The following is a 17,698-nucleotide window of genomic DNA, read 5'->3' as shown; positions in this document are numbered from 1 at the left end:
TGATATACATTGCGGCAGATTGCTTCGAGCTGCCTTGAGCAGAGAGAGAATGAGCAAAGTAGGTCTGGTGCTGAAAGGACCAAAGAGTACCAAGAAGAACATAAATGATGATCCCAAGGCAGAATTCTTGTGAATTCTGTCCTAGAAATGACGGAAGGGAATGTCCTCTTAGAGCGGCAATAGCTCAATGGAAAGTGACCAGTGCCAGAGAAGAAACGAGGCTAAGGATGCTGCAAGTGTTTATCCTAATGTTCCATCCAGGCGTTACCACTCCCAGAAGAGGAGAGCGAGTTATTAGGAGACGAGATGGGAAAGTGGGGAGAAGGTGCTGGAGAAAGGGTCACGAAGAAAGAGTCTTGAAGACTCCGTCCTGGAGCATACGAAATGAAAACAAGGAATCCCTCTGGTGAGGAAAATAATTGTAATTGAAAGCGGTGAGCTCCCGAGAGGCTCGAAGCTGCAAAGAAAACTGCCCCTTCGAAAACAGATGAGGGCGTACGCAGGATGCCAGCCTGGACAATAGTGACATGCTACAGAACCCCCAGCAGTAATAGTAACACGCCACGGCGGCCCCAGCGGTAATAGTGACATCCTACAGTGGCCCCAGCGGTCATAGTGACATCCCACAGCGGTAATAGTGACATCCCCCAGTGGCCCCAGCAGTAATAGTGACATCCCCCAGTGGCCCCAGCGATAATAGTGACATCCCACAGCGGCCCCAGCGGTAATAGTGACACCCCATAGCGGCCCCAGCAGTAATAGTGACATGCCGCAGAACCCCCAGCAGTAATAGTGACATCCCACAGCGGCCAGCGGTAATCGTGATATCCCATAGCGGCACCAGCGGTAATACTGACATCCCACAGCGGCCACATCAGTAATAGTGACATCCCATAGCGGCCCCAGCGGTAATAGTGATATCCCGCATAACCCCCAGTGATAATAGTGACATCCCACAGAACCCCCAGCGGTAATAGTGATATCCCATAGCGGCACCAGCGGTAATAGTGACATACAACAGTGGCCACAGCGGTAATAGTGACATCCCATAGCGGCCACAGCGCTAATAGTGACATCCCATAGCGGCCCCAGCGGTGATAGTGACATGCCGCCGAACCCCCAGTGGTAATAGTGACATCCCACAGCGGCCACAGCGGTGATAGTGACATCGCATAGCAGCCCCAGCGGTGATAGTGATATCCCGCATCACCCCCAGCGGTAATAGTGACATCCCACAGAACCCCCAGCGGTAATAGTGACATCCCATAGCGGCACCAGCGGTAATAGTGCCATCCCACACTGGCCACAGCGGTAATAGTGACATCCCATAGCGGCCACAGCGCTAATAGTGACATCCCATAGCGGCTCCAGCGGTAAAAGTGATATCCAATAGCGTCCCCAGCAGTGATAGTGACATCCCGCCGAACCTTCAGTGGTAATAGTGACATCCCACAGAACCCCCAGTGGTAATAGTGATATCCCATAGCAGCCCCAGAAGTAATAATGACATCCCACAGTGGCCACAGCAATAATAGTGACATTCCATAGCCGCCCCAGCGGTAATAGTGACATCCCATAGCATCCCCAGCGGTAATAGTGATATCCCATAGCGGCCCAAGCGGTAATAGTGACATCCCACAGCGGCCACAGCGGTAATAGTGCCCCCCCCCCCAGTGGCCACAGTGATACTAGTGACCCCCCCCCAGCAGTAATATTGACCTTCCCCCATAGCGGTAATATTGACACCCCCCCAGCATTAATAGTGACCCCCCCACAGCGGTAATAGTGACCCCACAGACACACAGCGTCCCCTGCGGTAATAGTGACATACCACAGCGGCCCCAGCAGTGATAGTGACATCCCACAGAATCCCCAGCGGTAACAGTGACATCCCATAGCAGCCCCAGCGGTAATAGTGACATCCCACAGCGGCCACAGCGGTGATAGTTCCCCCCCCCCCCCCCCAGTGGCCACAGTGATACTAGTGACCCCCCCCCCCCCCAGTGGTAATATTGACACCCCCCAGCGGCCCCAGTATTAATAGTAACCCCCCCCCCACACACACACACACACAGCGGCCACCGCGGTAATAGTGACCCCCCTCCCAGCAGATAGTGACACCCCCCAGCGGCCCCCAGCATGATAGTGACCCCACCAGCGGCTCCCACTATGACAGTGACACCCCCCAGCGGCCCCCACTATGATAGTGACACCCCCTCCCTCCTAACCCGAGACCCACACACTTACCCCCTCCTCCTCACGGAAGTTCTGCCCCTCCTTTACCGGGCGTTGCTGATCTGCGCTGATCCGGTAGCAAGTTATCTTTTTCCACATCACTTCTGCGCTATTTAGCAGTTCCAGCAACCTGATTGGTTGTTTGCTGAATCACCCAACCCAAACAACCAATCTGGTTGCTGGAATTGCTGAATAGGGCAGAAGTGGTGTGGAAAAAGTTAATATGCATCCTGCCACACACTGTGGCGTCAGTGTGCTACTGGATGCCTCCTCCCCTGCTCTCGCGGAACCTAAAATGAGACATCAGGGGAGGGGAGGAGGATCCTGGCTGCACACTGACGTCACAGTGTGGCCAGGATCAGCGGTGCTAGCAGCGCAGTGAGTGAATGCCAGCAGGGCAGCTGCGGCCCCTGCTGGTATTTACTAATGTGGTGAGCAGCCGGCGGCAACGCGTGCCAGCAGGAAAGGCTTTGCGTGCCGCCTTTGGCACGCATGCCGCAAGTTCGCCACCACTGATCTATCTGGTGCGAAGCAGGAGAAGGGTTTCCAAGTGCTGCAGGATTCCAGGAACAGGGAAGCCAAGCTGGACATGTGCTCTCACCACATCCAGTCTCGCCTGCTGGGAAGTGCCAGCTCCTAATATCGGCCTACTAGGCCCGAAAAGCCTGGGTCTAGATTAGGGGACCATGCGGCGATGGGGAATCACAATGCTGGCAGAGCCTGAGGAGACAAAGAGAGCAATTCCCAAGCAGCAGATTACCATGAAGAAGGGAACGACAGAAAGTGTCAAGAGGTAACAAAAGATGGATTTCTAGTTCTGCAAAGGGACTGTTTGGGACACCTGAAAGGAGGGTGGCCGTGATGCCAACAGAAGTAGGGGAGGAGTAATAGGGCCTAAGATTCCCTAGAATACATGGTGGGCTAGGAGAGGGGTAATGAAAAGGTGGGATGGGACAAAATACCAAGTCCAGAATACTCACCCCATATTCATCCTTTTTGCTTCGGCTTCTCTAGGGCACCAACAGGGTCACCACTTAAGCGACTATCACTAGGGGTGAGAGATTGCTGGAATTAGGGTGAGCAGGCAGGAAATTCAGGTGACTGAAAGGCTGACAGGAAGCAGGGTAGTTATAGCTGAGCTATTCTACTTTGTCTTCTTGGGGAGGGAGCAACAGTGTGTCAGATGCAGCACTGTTCGCCCCCTCCACTTGCGAGTAAGCAGGGAAGTTGACTCATCCCTGAATCCCAGCTAGAGGTAAAAAAGCAAAAATAAGCTAAAATAACAAAAGCGGAGAAGACCTGCAAAGCAGAAGGTCTGCCTCCTAGGGGCACTAAGCTAAAACTGATTTAGTTCAGTGTCTGCAGGAGGGGTATAGCTGGTAGGAGAGATGAATGCTGCATTTAGACCGAATGATTATGATTACAAAATCATTCTTACGAGCTAAACTGTTGATAATGGTTCCTTTTTGATGACGGAATGACGAATGAGAATCGTGAGGTCCTCGCTCATTGTTCAATTTCAGGTGGTATAAAAATCTGCGCTGGCTCGATCACTTGTAGGGCAGTTTAAATACTGACCATTTAGTGTTTCACATACAAATGATATTCTCATCGAGAATCGTGCAGTCCAAATACACTGCTCGAGCGTGAATGAGCTCGTGCTGATGCCAGCAAACGAGAATGTCTCGTGTAAAAGGGCAGTACTCTCTTTGCTTAGTTTCACCTTCTAGTGGCAAGATCTATATGGAAGGTCTTGCTTCCCCCCAATGACGCAGAAAACTAAATTCTGTTTTCATGTCACAAATGCTGACTATTTACATCTTGTAGGGCGACTGATAGCCTGCTCCAACACATGGCCCCAAATACATTACTACTTACATCATCTTAAACAGCTCTAATGTGATGGAGCTAACATTATTGCAGACATGATCGAACAGCCCCAGTGTAGAATACTAGTGTTACATTTCACACTAAAATAGATAGATCAGAAAGTGTTAGCAAATTTGTGATTTCTTGGTTTTCCATACATGTCTCAAAGTACAAAAAGGTAGGGGACCTCTAGCAGAGGGGGATAACTTTTTTTTCTCTTAAACTGCTCCAAATATGTACTGCGGAAAACTATGTAAACTTCCGTCTAACATTGATTGCCAATCTAGTGGGGGGGGGGGGTGCATTATTACTGCTGGGGGGACCGCTGGGGGTGGATGCATTATTACTGCTGGGGGGACCGCTGGGGAAGAGGTGCATTAACCGTTTCCAATCCATTTATTTTTTCTCATCCATTCTCCCCAGCTCCAAATAAATTGGAGCTGGGGAGAATGGATAAGAAAAAATTAATTCTTCCTTCACCCTCCTGATCTGAAAGAGTTCAGGAGGGTGCAGGCGGTCACAGTATAACTTCCGCATTCTCCCTTCAGCCTCCCGGCTCGGCGACCACGTGACAGCGGGGGTCAGGTGGCACACAGCAGTCACATGATCGCCGGACGGAATGCGGAAGTAATACTTCCACAATCTCCCTTCAGCCTCCCGGCCCGGCGATCATGTATCAGCTGGGGTCAGGGGACAACCGGCGGTCACATGATCGCCAGGCGGAATCTCCGTGCATTACATAGTACGATGCATGATGTTATAGTGAGCTTTCGGATCTTCTATGGACCAGATGAAGGGTCCACAGAAGATCTGATAGCTCACTATAACATCAGGTATTTTTGTTAGCCATTAAAAGGTATATCTACAAGATTACTTGGTTTCTCTCACTCAGAACAATCACATTTCATTAAAGTGTAACATCTCTGTTAAAACCCTGCTGTGGCCAGAATGCGAGATATCCTCAATGTGTGGATAGGCTTAAACATAAAACCATAAGGTAGGTATACCTTGGTGAAAACAGCTTAAGAAATGATGCTCTATTAGTAAGGTCTTGCGATGAATCAATGTCCATGGGCTTCAAAGGATAAAAGTGAATTAAAGCTTGCATGCGAATAGTACAGCGATCAATAAATTCAATCATCTGAAGTAAAAAAAAAGAGAAGTATCATACATTTACACATTCACAAATAGAACAGTTATTTGCAATGTCTGCAGTTTATGGCTTATTTGTTGCCCCATTACAATCCTGGTACAAACACCTAGAACAGACCTGGGCAAAGCACGGCCCGCGGGCCACATCCGGCCCGCTGAATAGCTCGGACCGGCCCGCAAAGAGTCCGGTGTCAGCAACGGGAAGCAGCGAAACTATGCACTCCGAAGCCTTGTCCATTTTGTTCACTTCTGTGCTGTGCTAATAGTTATTCAGGCCTTACTTATTCAAGCACCTCTACCAATGACGTAGGCTTGAATAACTTTATTAAACAGCACATAAGTTAACAAAATGGACAAGGCTTCGGAGTTTGTAGTTTCACTGCTTCCCGATGCTGAGTAAGTGATGCCACTGTAACTTCTGAGTGCCAGGATGCTCGTTGCGGACCTTGGGGAGTGCCAGGACAATCGTTCCACGCTCGTCATTGGTAAGTGTCAGGACTTTTCCCTTTGCATTGTAATTAGAATAATAATACTAATAATATTCACTTTTTAATCTCTCTTCTTGGGGCAGCTCTCTGTGCCCTCTCCTAGGAGCATACTACTGTGTATTAAAAAAATCTATTTTCCGAGGTTAGCTGTTAACCCTTAAATATGGCGGCTAACATTAAAAAAAGAAAAACTGATGCAGAATGCCGAGTTTTTAACAAAGAATGGACTTCTAAATATCTATTTACTGAAACCAAAGGTAAAGCTGTGTGTTTAGTTTGTGGAGAGCAGATAGCTGTATTTAAAGATTACAATTTGCATCGCCATTATGAGACTAAACACGGAGAGAAATACAAGAACTTGACGGAGGCAGAGTGGGCACGGGTATCTGAAGATTTGCTAGCAAAACTGCAAAGTCAGCAAGGATTTTTTAAAAAGCTTCACTCATCCAGGGATGCAGCCGTAAAGACCTGCTTTGTAGTATCCTACAAAATTGCAAGAAACAGTAAGCCATTCTCTGATGGGGAGTTTGTCAAAGAATGTTTGGTGGACTCTGCAGCGCTAATTTGTCCTGAGAAAAAAGAAGCATTCGCAAATGTGCCCCTCTCCAGGCGAACTATAACGAGACGGGTCGAAGACATAGCGGGGAATTTGGAGCTTCAGCTGCAAAAGAAAGCGGATGATTTTACCTTTTTTTCCTTGGCTCTGGACGAGAGCTGTGATATCCGAGATACAGCCCAGTTACTTAGTTTTGTACGTGGGATAACAAAAAACTTTGAGATGATGGAAGAGCTGGCAGCTATGCGATCAATGAAAGATACTACAACGGGGAGTGATTTGTTTACAGAGGTAAATGCATCCATGGACAAGCTAGGACTAAAATGGAACAAATTGGTAGGTGTTACAACCGATGGCTGTCCAAATCGGGCGGCTGGAATACGGCCCCATTAAGGCAATGTGCATGGAGCCTTCGTATGTTGGTCTGGCCCTCTAAAACCATTCCAATTTCTCATGTGGCCCCATGGGAAAATTAATTGCCCACCCCTGACCTAGAAGCACAAGTTCTTGAGAAAACCGCAAGAAACATTGATGGGATTGCTCCACCCTTAGGGCACTTTCACACAGGTGACAAAATCGTGCAATTTTCTCGCGATGCGACAAGGCTACAAATCACATGTATGTGAAGCCCCTGCTTTCCAATGGGTTCCTTCATATTAGCAATGTTTTGTAGCCTGCTACACTGCGAGAAAAAGAAATTGCAGCATGCTCAACACAGCCGCAATTTGCGATGTTTTGTAGCCCATTATTTCAAATAAAGCCTTCCTTTGTGTTGCTAAGCACGCAGTGCCATACAACTTTTACAGTAGTAAGTCCTACTGTTGGTCCCTAAAATAAGCCCTAGGTGCATTAAAAAAAACAAAACAATACATCACCTAACAGGCGCTGTCCACTGCGCCGCACTTCTCCTCCCAAAACTCTGACCCACTTGACTACAGTCTTCAGTCAGCGCTTCCTGGTGAGGGGGTTCAAAAATCCCGCCTCCAGAAAGCGCTGGCTCTGATTGGTTCTCAAGCGTCACGGCTCAGCCAATCACTGCAGCACTCGGTGAACCAATCACAGCTATTGTAGTGATTGGCTGAGCTGCAGCGCTCGAGAACCAATCAGGGATTTTGAGCCCCTCACCAGGAAGTACTGGCTGAAGACTACAAACAAGTGCCGCGGAACTGCTGGAGGAGACGTGCGGCGGAGCTCATGGTAGGACTTGAATTTCACCCCCTTGAAAACACTGACTAAAGAACACTACAAAATCACGATTTCGCTTTGATTTTCTTGCGGCGATATCACTGTCGCCCATGTGAAAGAGGCCTTAAACGTCTTTCCATATGCTCTATTAGACAACTTTCTTTGAGCAAGGGCTGTTTGAGATATGTAAACATCTTAGGGTGCCTTCACACAGACGATCACGATTTTTGCAGAGAGAAAATTGTAGCAAAATCACAATTGTCTTCATGAAATGTCTTGAACATCAGCGATGCTTTTTCTTGCATAAACATTGCACTGCTTGTGATTTTCTCACAAATTTTTCCAGATAGACAATAGGAGTTTCTAATGTTAAAAACGCATCGCACAAAAATCGCAAGTTCGTGCTTGGTGATGCAATAAGTGTAGACTGGCCACTATAACTGTATTAGCGTGTAGAAGGGCCACTATAACTGTATGAGAGTGTAGAAGGGCCACTATTAACTGTATGAGCGTGTAGTGCAGCCACTATAACTGTATGAGAGTGTAGTGCGGCCACTATAACTGTATGAGAGTGTAGAGGGGCCACTATAACTATGAGAGTGTAGAGGGGCCGCTATAACTGTATGAGAGTGAAGAGGGGCCACTATAACTGTATGAGAGTGAAGAGGGGCCACTATAACTGTATGAGAGTGTAGAGGGGCCGCTATAACTGTATGGGAGTGTAGAGGGGCCACTATAATTGTATGGGAGTGCAGAGGGGCCACTATAACTATGAGAGTTTAGAGGGGCCACTATAACTGCATGAGAGTGTAGAGGGGCCACCATAAATGTATGGGAGTGTAGAGGGGCCACCATAACTTCGTGAGGGTACAGAGCAGTGTTCCTCCTATGCTAAATGGCAGCGTAGCCATGCAGTTCCTACTTCACTATCAATTCTTACTATGTCCCTGCTTTGTCTCAGTGAGTTAGAGAGGGATGGCTGTACAGGAGTACTTGCTCCTCTTTAACTGAGTGAGCAAGTGTGATATAGATCCAAGAAACCCGGACTGATCTCACTTGTAAACCCGCTATTTTTTATGCAAGTGCAATGTGATTTGCAATAAAAAATGCAGCACTGCACTTGTGTAAAAATCAAATGTTGATCCAATAGTAAAAATAGAAAAATCACACTTGTATGTAAATGTGAGTTTCATGCAAGCATGATGCAGTTTTTTTCTTGCTCCCATAGGGAATAATTGGTGATTCTTGAACAGAGTCGCTCAAAAAAAGGACATGCTGAGATATAAATATAAAATAATGGGTTCTTTTTGTGCACAATTTCTGTTCATCTTGCAATGCACAGAAATCGTGCATGATAATCGCCTGTGTAAACACCCACCGACTATGATTGGCAACTGAATGCTTCACCAGTGCTGTGGATTATTATATGGGCAGTTAGGATGGCAACCCAAAGCACCCATATGATATTTCGGAGCTGAGTGGCAAATACAATGAGATGTACTATATGTACAGTCCCTACAATGCCAAACCATTCATTTGACTAACCTGAGCACTTTCATCTTTTCCAGCCAAGAGCGCCCAGTCATAGGGTTGTTTTGATTTCTGATCATGAAGTCGCAAGTCCCCTCCTGCATCAATGATCCTACTCATAATCAACTGGTCACAAGAAAATGCTGCAGCATGGACCGGCGTGCTCCAATCAAAGCATCGGCTGCAAACATACAACAGAGGAGATATGGACATCTGATTGCCTTTTGTACTTGTACACTTAGAAAGCTGTAGTAACGCAGCCCCAGTGAACAAGGCTAATGCCCCATTTAGACGAGCCGACAGTCGTATCAAGGACTGCACAGGCGCGGGCGTCACCAGTAGGGTTGTTAGCGCTCGTGCAGAGCTTGTAGACAGGCAGAAATCCCTGCTGGATCGTAGGATTCTCACTGGCTTTTTACGATCAGCGTGAAGCCCGCGATCCAGCAATGATTTTTATACTGAATGGAAGTCAACGATAACGAAGAGTGAGCGAACGGTAAATGATTTTTTGGCATTTACGCGTACAATTATCGCTCATATTTGTGAACGGGTTTTAAGCGATAATCGGCCCGTATAAATGGCCCTCAGGGAAAGATCACACTATAGACTACCCTTTACTGTGATCTCTACTAAGCATTGATAAGAATCAGGGCAAAATAAGACGGCCGTATGCGCAACTACGCTGGCAGGCTACGGAGCATAGTTGTGCAGAAACTTTTTTTTTTCTTCTTGGACTTTTCAAACTTAGCAGAGGGGTATTGAGCACAACAGGGCGTACAGTTACGCCCTAGGGATAGTGTGAGATCATAAGAGATTTTGCGCTATCTGGCAGCAGGGCCAGCTGTCACTGATAGCTGGGCTCCCCCTGCAACAGCGTGGCTGCATCAGAGCAGCGACCCCCGCTTGTTAACCCCTTCTATATAGATCGCGGCATGACAAGGGTCACCGTCATCGGACTTTCACAATATAATCGTGGAGAGCCAGACAGGTTACCATGGCAACAGGATGCCACATACCGGCGTCCTGTATTGCCAGTGCCTGTGATCGCTGTAACAAGCGATAAGGCATTGCAGAACAGAAGTCCTGCAATGCCTTATTATAGCGATCAGAGCTGGTATGGTGCAAGTCCCCCACAGGCACATAAAATCAGTAAAAATGTCAAAATAAAAATAAAAACCACCCTTTTTTGTGCTTTTTTTCACAGCATAACATCTTTTTTTAAATAAAATCGCACATATTTGGTATCGTCGTATAAAATAAGTTGAATGTGCTTTTTATACTGCACGGCAAAAAGCGTAAATAAAAACCTAAAAAACTGAGGCAAAAAGCAAATTTTTAGCATTTTGCCTCCCAAAAAACGCAATAAAATTAATTTAAAAAAAAACATATGTACCCAAAAATGGTACCAATAAAAATTACAGCTTGACTCGCAAAAAACAAGCCCCCACAGAGCTCCAGCTACAGAAAAATAAAAAAGTTACAGGACTTTAAATGCAGCGATTTAGAAAAAAAGATTTCCAAAAAAAGGGTTTTTATTGCGGAAAAGTGGAAAAACCTCCAAAAAAAATAAGAATTTTGGTATCGTTGTAATCGTACCGACCCACAAAAAAAGTGTATTCTTTTTAATGTATGCTGCATGATTAACGCTGTAAAAAAATCTATGGCAGAACTGATGTGTTTTTTCACCCTGCTATCATAAAAAAATGCATAAAAGTTTTACAATATAGTCTATATACCCAAAAATGTCACCAATAAAAACTACAAGCCCTTATACGGCCATGTCGACTGAAAAATAAAAAAGTTATGGTTTTTGAAAAGTGGAGATAAAAATCTGCCAAAAATCGTTGCGTCCTTAAGCCCAAAATAGGCCATGTCCTCAAGGGGTTAATACTACATGCAGGAAAGATAGGGCAAGTCCTATCTTTTCTCACCCGTCCTATTAATGGGAGAGAATGCCGCTGATGAAAACGAAACTATTGAAATCATGGCCGCAGAAATCACGCTCATGTGAAGAAGCCCTCCGTGAATGTTGGACTAGGCTGCAGGGGGGCCAAGGCAAACTTTTCGATCTCCCATTAGACCATTGTTAAAGTACGGACACACGAGACAAACCTGCTGCAGACTTTCTACATTAGAGAATCCACAATGGCAAGAAGTACACACATTGGGCAGATGTCATTTGTAGAAACGCTGCCATTTTGCCGTAGATTTCAGTTTTGGAGTGCAAAGGGTAAAATAAGCGGCATGAAATGATACGGTGTGGATTTAAAGTCAAACCAATTTCCGCTACAGACTTTTACCGCAGCATGCGGATGAGAATTCTTACAATCCAATCCACATACTGGCACCGTAAAATGCTGTTGACTTCCCGCAGCAAATTGCGCTGTGGAGAATCAGAAGCATTCTCGCTATAAGTGAAAATACCCTGAGGGCCAGTAAGAATGTCAGAGCATTAAGCACAGTCTGTACGGTTTGTTAGCACACAGCCATACAAGCTCCTTGTGGAATTCATGTGTATACTGATTCTCTCCTCTAGAAGCAATACTTATGGGGGAACATTGATCCTTCCATATGGATCTGATGGAACATGCCACAGAATCCTCGGTAAGCATACATATGAAACTGGAAGCAAACAGGACAGTAGAGGGTCCGTGCACCTCTATGGCAGCCCTATTACGGCACCATACAAAGAAGAGCTGGAATACAGCCATGTGTATATTGTATGAGAATATTGGGATGTTGCAGTTCCATTCATATGTGGCAAATCTGTGGCAGATATTTCTGTAAATAAATATATCTGTTCCATACATTTGCTTATGTTTTTACAAATTCTATTCAGATGTATGGAACAGAAAGAGAAATGTTCACAAATCTGCCATGTGTAGCATTACCCCAAGACCACCTTCACACGGCACATATCTGATGGGGAATACCCACAGCAAATATACTGCAAATTCACAGCGGATTTTATTGCAGATCTGCTTCCACCGGATATGCACTAAATATCAGATATAGATGCAAAACCTGGGCTTATAGACTTTATATTGAACACATGAGTGGATAGATCTGTTTGAAGGTTTAGGAAATGATGCCAATTTATATAAAAAGTAAAGGGTTCATTTACTTATTATTTGTGTACATCCCCGGAATGGGATCAGGTTGTGGCTCTACCTTCGGTCCCATATTTGTTTGTGAGCAGCCTAGTCCTTACACTATATATATAGATGAAATAATAATGCTAAAAGGGGTTGTCTAATGAAGATCCCCCCGTGATGTTCACATGGATGAGGTCGCCCAATAAATAGAAGGTTAATGTAACTGTAGCATAGCTCAGATCTATGCTATATGTATATCTCTACAACCAGAATAATCTATTTTACTGTATACTTACTGGTTGGGGTTGGATCTAAATTTCAACAACAATTCAACTATTTTTCGCAGCCCAAGCAATGCCGCCACAAACAAAGGCGTTTGCCCCTGGGAATTTGTGCCATCAGGAGAGATGCCTGCAGAGAAACACATCATATATTTTCAATCTCTTTACAGAAATATGGAAATCTTAACCCCTTAGTGACCAAGCCTGTTTGCGCCTTAATGACCAGGCCAAATTTTGCAAATCTGACACGTGCCACTTTAACATGGAAAAACACCAGAAAGGTTTTACATATCCAAGCGATACTGACATTGTTTTTTTGCCACATGTTGTACTTCATTTAGGCGGAAAAAAAAGACCGATAGAATTTGTGTTTATTTATTAAAAGCGCGAAAATTTGGAAAATTTAGAAAAAAATCGTCATTTTTTCACATTTCCAACTGCAATATCTCAAATATGTGCAAACATAATATAGAAAATTTTGCTAAGATAAATATTTTCATCCATTTACTTTATTTTGGGCGCACATTGGAAAAACTTTCGTTTTTTTTTTACCATTTAGGAGACGTACAAATTTAACATTACTTTTCAGCTTTTTGAGGAACACTTTGTTTTCCTACACCAAGCCAAGATTCCAAAGGCTCATAGGAGTGAAATTGATAGATACCCCCACAAGTGACCCCATTTTAAAAACTACACCCTTTAACGTATTCACTGAGGGGTGTCAGGAGTATTTTAACCCCACAGTTTTTTTCAGGAGTCAATGCAATTTAGAAGAGAAAAACTAAAATTTCATATTTTTGCAAATATGTCATTTTAAAGACAGAACTTTTTTCTATAGTACACATGAAAATTAGGATTTGCACCCCAGAATGGATACCCCTGTTTGTCCCGTGCTCAGAAACATACCCATTGTGGCCCTAGTATTACGTCAGTATGCACAATGGGGCCCAAAATGAAAGGAGCAACCGGTGGCTTTCAGAACAGAAATTTTGCTTGAAGGAGACTTAGGCCCCATTGCCCACTTGTAGAGCCATTGGGTGACCAAAACGATGGAGAACCCCCACAAGTGACCCCATTTTGAAAAGTAGACCCTTTAACGAATTTATCTAGGGGTACGATGACTTTTTTGACTTCACAGTTTTTGAATGAATCTAAGCCAAGCAGAAGGAAAAAATTACGATTTTCATTTTTTTGGCAATTTTGTCAATTTAAAAACAGTTTTTTTTGTACAGCACACATAGGAATGAAGACGTTCACCCCAAAATGGATACCCCTGTTTGTCCCGTGTTCAGAGACATACCCATTGTGGCCCTAATCTACTTAAAGGAAACATGGCTAGGCCTATAATGGAAGGAGCACCCGTTGGATTTCAGGGTACAACTGAATAAATTCCAGGCCCCCTTGCCCACTTGTAGAGACATTAAGCGGCCAAAACGATAAGGAACCCCCACAAATGACCCCATTTTGAAAACTAAACCCTTAACAAATTCATCTAGGGGTGTACTGCGTATTTTGACCCCACAGTATTTGACTAAATCTAAGCAAAGCAGAAGGAAAAAATTCCGATTTTCATTTTTTTGGCAATTTTGTCAATTTAAAAACTGGTTTTTTTTTACAGCACACATAGGAATGAAGACGTTCACCCCAAAATGGATACCCCCGTTTGTCCCGTGTTCAGAGACATACCCATTGTGGCCCTAAACTACTTACAGGACACATGGCTAGGCCCATAATGGAGGGAATGCCCGCTGGAAATCAGGGTACAACTGAATAAATTCAAGGCCCCATTGCCCACTTATACGGAAAAAAAATTGACTTCCTAAAAAATAATCCCCCCCGCCATCCCCATTTTTTGGCATTCTCTAAATATTAGATAAAAGTAATAATATAAACCGCATTTTATGTCCGAAGACAGGGGTAATTACGGAGGCTGGTTGGGATGGGTACATGGGGCAAGAAAACCGGGTATTCCCCCTCCTCTCTCGCTTGGGGGTATTTCGTGACCTCAGCGGCGGGTATGGGGTGTAAAAAGTGGTGCTCTGTGAGGCTTTGTAATCTTGCTGCGGTGCGGTAGTCTCACAGAGAAGGAGCTCAACAAGCTGCTCCTGGAACTGCATGAAGGCGAGCGTTCCCGGGGCTTCTTGTAAATTGCGTATTACAGGTAGCGATCTGAATAACGCCGGGCTCACGCAGCCGTAGGCGGCATCTGCTTGCGGAGGCCACAACGGATCTTGGCTGTGAGCCCGGCTGTGACCCTGCGTACGGCCACGTAATGTACTGCGCATAACTGCCTACTCACACAGGCGGTCATGCGCAGTACTTTTTTTTTGTTTGTATTTCCCGCACCGTCGCTTAGCGATGACGCGGGTACCCGCAGCCTGTATACAACGTAGTTGTGTATGGGCTGCAGGTATATCCGCGACCATGGAGCACAATGGGCTCTATGTTGCGGATATCCGCAGTAAAATAGAACCTGCTGCGTTCTCTTTTCTGCGAGTGGATTATGAAATTCCAGCCCACTAATGTGAGCGGAATTGTGTAATCCAATGCGATTGATCTGCGTATTACCGCTAATGAAACGCATGCGGAATCCGTAATTCCTATCCGGTCATGTGAGACCGACCTAAGGTAAATCGCTACCTTTTTATCACGTAACCGGGGACCGCTCAACGAGGCCACCCGTCACTGCTCCGGGCTCTCGGCGACCGTTGGTTGCTGGGAGTAATGAGATTTTAAGTTTCCTGGGCTCCCCGACTCCTGCGCATGTGTCCGTTGTTTTGCCGGCGGTCGCATGTGCAGAATCCGGGAAAGTTCACGGAGGAAGATCGCGCCAGGGTGCAAATACGGAGGCCTCCGGTAAAAAGTTTCATCTCTCACCGATCGGATCGGTGAGGGGAGATGAAACGAACTTTTTTTTTTTTAACTTTTACGTGATCGCCATTATCCATTGGATAACGGCGAACACGTGACCAGGAACCGCTCACTGCGGCCCCCTGTGAAATCTACAGGCCCCTGGCTCAGTTTTGTAGCCAAGAGCAGGGAGATTTTAAGTTATCCTGGCAATCCACGGCTTTTGCGCATGCGTCTGCCGCTTTGGCGACGGGCGCGTGCGCAGAAGCTGGGGTAAGCTCTGCGGATAAATCCGCGGGCCTTAGGTACGTAATTTCATTCTCCCTCACGGATATGATCCGTGAGGGGAGATGAAATGTAAGCGTTTTAAACTTTATTTTTATTACTTTTTTACACTTTTTTTTACTTTTAATGATCACTGCTATCCATTGGATAACAGTGATCATCTCTGCAGGGACATCCCTCTGCTCCGGGCTACACATGGCAGTCAGGAGCAGAGGTATTTTAGATTTCCCGGGTTCTGAGCCCCTCTGTGCACGCTCCCCAATGTCAATCATCAGGCGCGCATGCGCAGAAGGTCCCGGAAGACCGGCGCGCCGCTGAGGACCGGGGGTGAGTATTTTCACCTCCCCTCATGGATCGGATCCATGAGGGGAGGTGAAATTAAGCTGATTTTTACTTTTTTTAAAACTTTTTCCAGTGGATAGCGGCGATCGCGGGTCAGGGGACTGCTCGCCGCGGTCCCCGGGGACATCTCCTGGTTCCCGGCTACCTTCAGGAGCCGGGAACCAGGAGATTTTAAACTCCCCGGGGTTCCCATTCTTCTGCGTACGCGCGTGACGTCGTTCGTCTTGCGCGCATGCGCAGAAGAGCCGCGCCGGGTTCCGGAGGACCCTTTTACCTGCGGCAGACATCGGGGAAGCCAGGTACGTACTTTCAGCTGGGCAGCTAAATATTTAACTTTATTTACACTTTATTGTGGGTCCCGCAGCCCGGGATGACAGCTCCATGCTGTCTGCTACCTGTGGGCACCGACAGCATGGAGCTGTCACGTCCATAGCCCACGGGGCTTTATTCTCTGTAGGACGCATGTTTTTACGTCCTCAGAGAATAAAGCCCACTTGGGCAAAGCGTAAAAAGACTATGGGCTGGTCGTTAAGGGGTTAAGATATTTGCAGTCACCTTATGGCAAAGTGAGTCTTCTCCTTGAAGCTATTTTGAAGGTGCAGAATCTAGCCACACAATTGCACAGATACCCTAAACTAGATGGTACAGCAGAACTGCAAGAACATAAAAAAATAAAAAGAAATAAATCTTGTCATTTATGTATAGCGCCAACGTATTCCGCAGCGCTTTCAGGTAATTTTTATTTATTACCCCCCACCAAGCTGAGTACTCATTTTACTGACCACGGAAGGATCGAAGGCTGAGTCAACCTTGAGCCGGCTACCTGAACCATGCGTGGATTGAACCCGCATGCTTCAGGTCATGAGTGAGAACTTAAGGGCTCGTGCCCACGGCCGTGACGGACTTGGCCAGCGAAATATCGCAGCCATGACGCCCCCCCAAAGACCCCATACTCACCTCCCGGATCTGCTGTGCACAGCCCGCCTGACGCGCATGCGCAGTACAGCGCATGACGTGACCGGCGCTGGGCAGGGTCGCGTATTCATGCGATACTTCCGCTCTACTGACAGCGGGAGAATAGCGTGACGGACGGCTTCCATTAACTACAAAGGAAGCCGGACGCACATATTCCCGAGGCAAATAGGATATGCTGCAGTTTATTTCACGCTGTGGAATTCCGCGGTGTGAACATTCAGCTATTAGGTTCGATAGAACCTAATAGTTGCGGTGTAACGCAGCGGAAATCCGGCCGTGGGCATTAGCTCTAAAACTTCATTTCTGCTGCCTTAACACTTTGCGCCACACATTACCTTATTTCTTATGTAACTACAAGATACAAAACAACCACTCAGCTTGTGATCTCCCCCTCCACCTTCCCTGTAACAGAGAAGGAGAACGGTCATCAACAGCAATCAGCACCTGCAACGAAGCAGAACTGAGAGCTCACTACAGCGCCTCCTCTTGGTTGGTGACTTGGGACACTTTCCAGCACACTTCTTAAGTTGAAAACTATAGACTTGATTCCTGAAAGTATAGTTTTGATACATGGTGACTGCTCAGAGCCGGGACTACGGGGAAATAGAAGCTTCTAGACTTGTATAATGACGCTACATCAAATCTGCTCTCTGCTCCTAATCTGCATACATGACTTCTAACGGCCAATGGGAATCCCCCGGGACCTGCTGCTCCAACCACCTTACCCATCAGAGGGTCGCAGATTGTAAAGTGTATGAGTAAGGATACCCTAAGGCTGCCTGTCCACGGGCGTAGCGACAGATAGGCTCACTGCGGAGACTCGCAGGATGCTGCGATTTAAATCCCGCAAGTAGA

At 46.2% G+C, this 17,698-nt stretch overlaps 1 pseudogene; it reads right to left on the bottom strand.

Annotated features, from left to right (window-relative positions):
• Window positions 1-17,211: 17,211 nt before the first annotated feature.
• On the bottom strand, window positions 17,212-17,408 carry LOC136593923 (small nucleolar RNA U3; annotated as a pseudogene).
• Window positions 17,409-17,698: the final 290 nt, after the last annotated feature.

The sequence above is a fragment of the Eleutherodactylus coqui genome, chromosome 1 (genome assembly GCF_035609145.1).
Source record: "Eleutherodactylus coqui strain aEleCoq1 chromosome 1, aEleCoq1.hap1, whole genome shotgun sequence".
In the NCBI taxonomy this organism is placed as follows: domain Eukaryota; kingdom Metazoa; phylum Chordata; class Amphibia; order Anura; family Eleutherodactylidae; genus Eleutherodactylus; species Eleutherodactylus coqui.
Note: the sequence above shows the minus strand (reverse complement) of the source record. Positions and strands in the feature narration are given on the sequence as shown.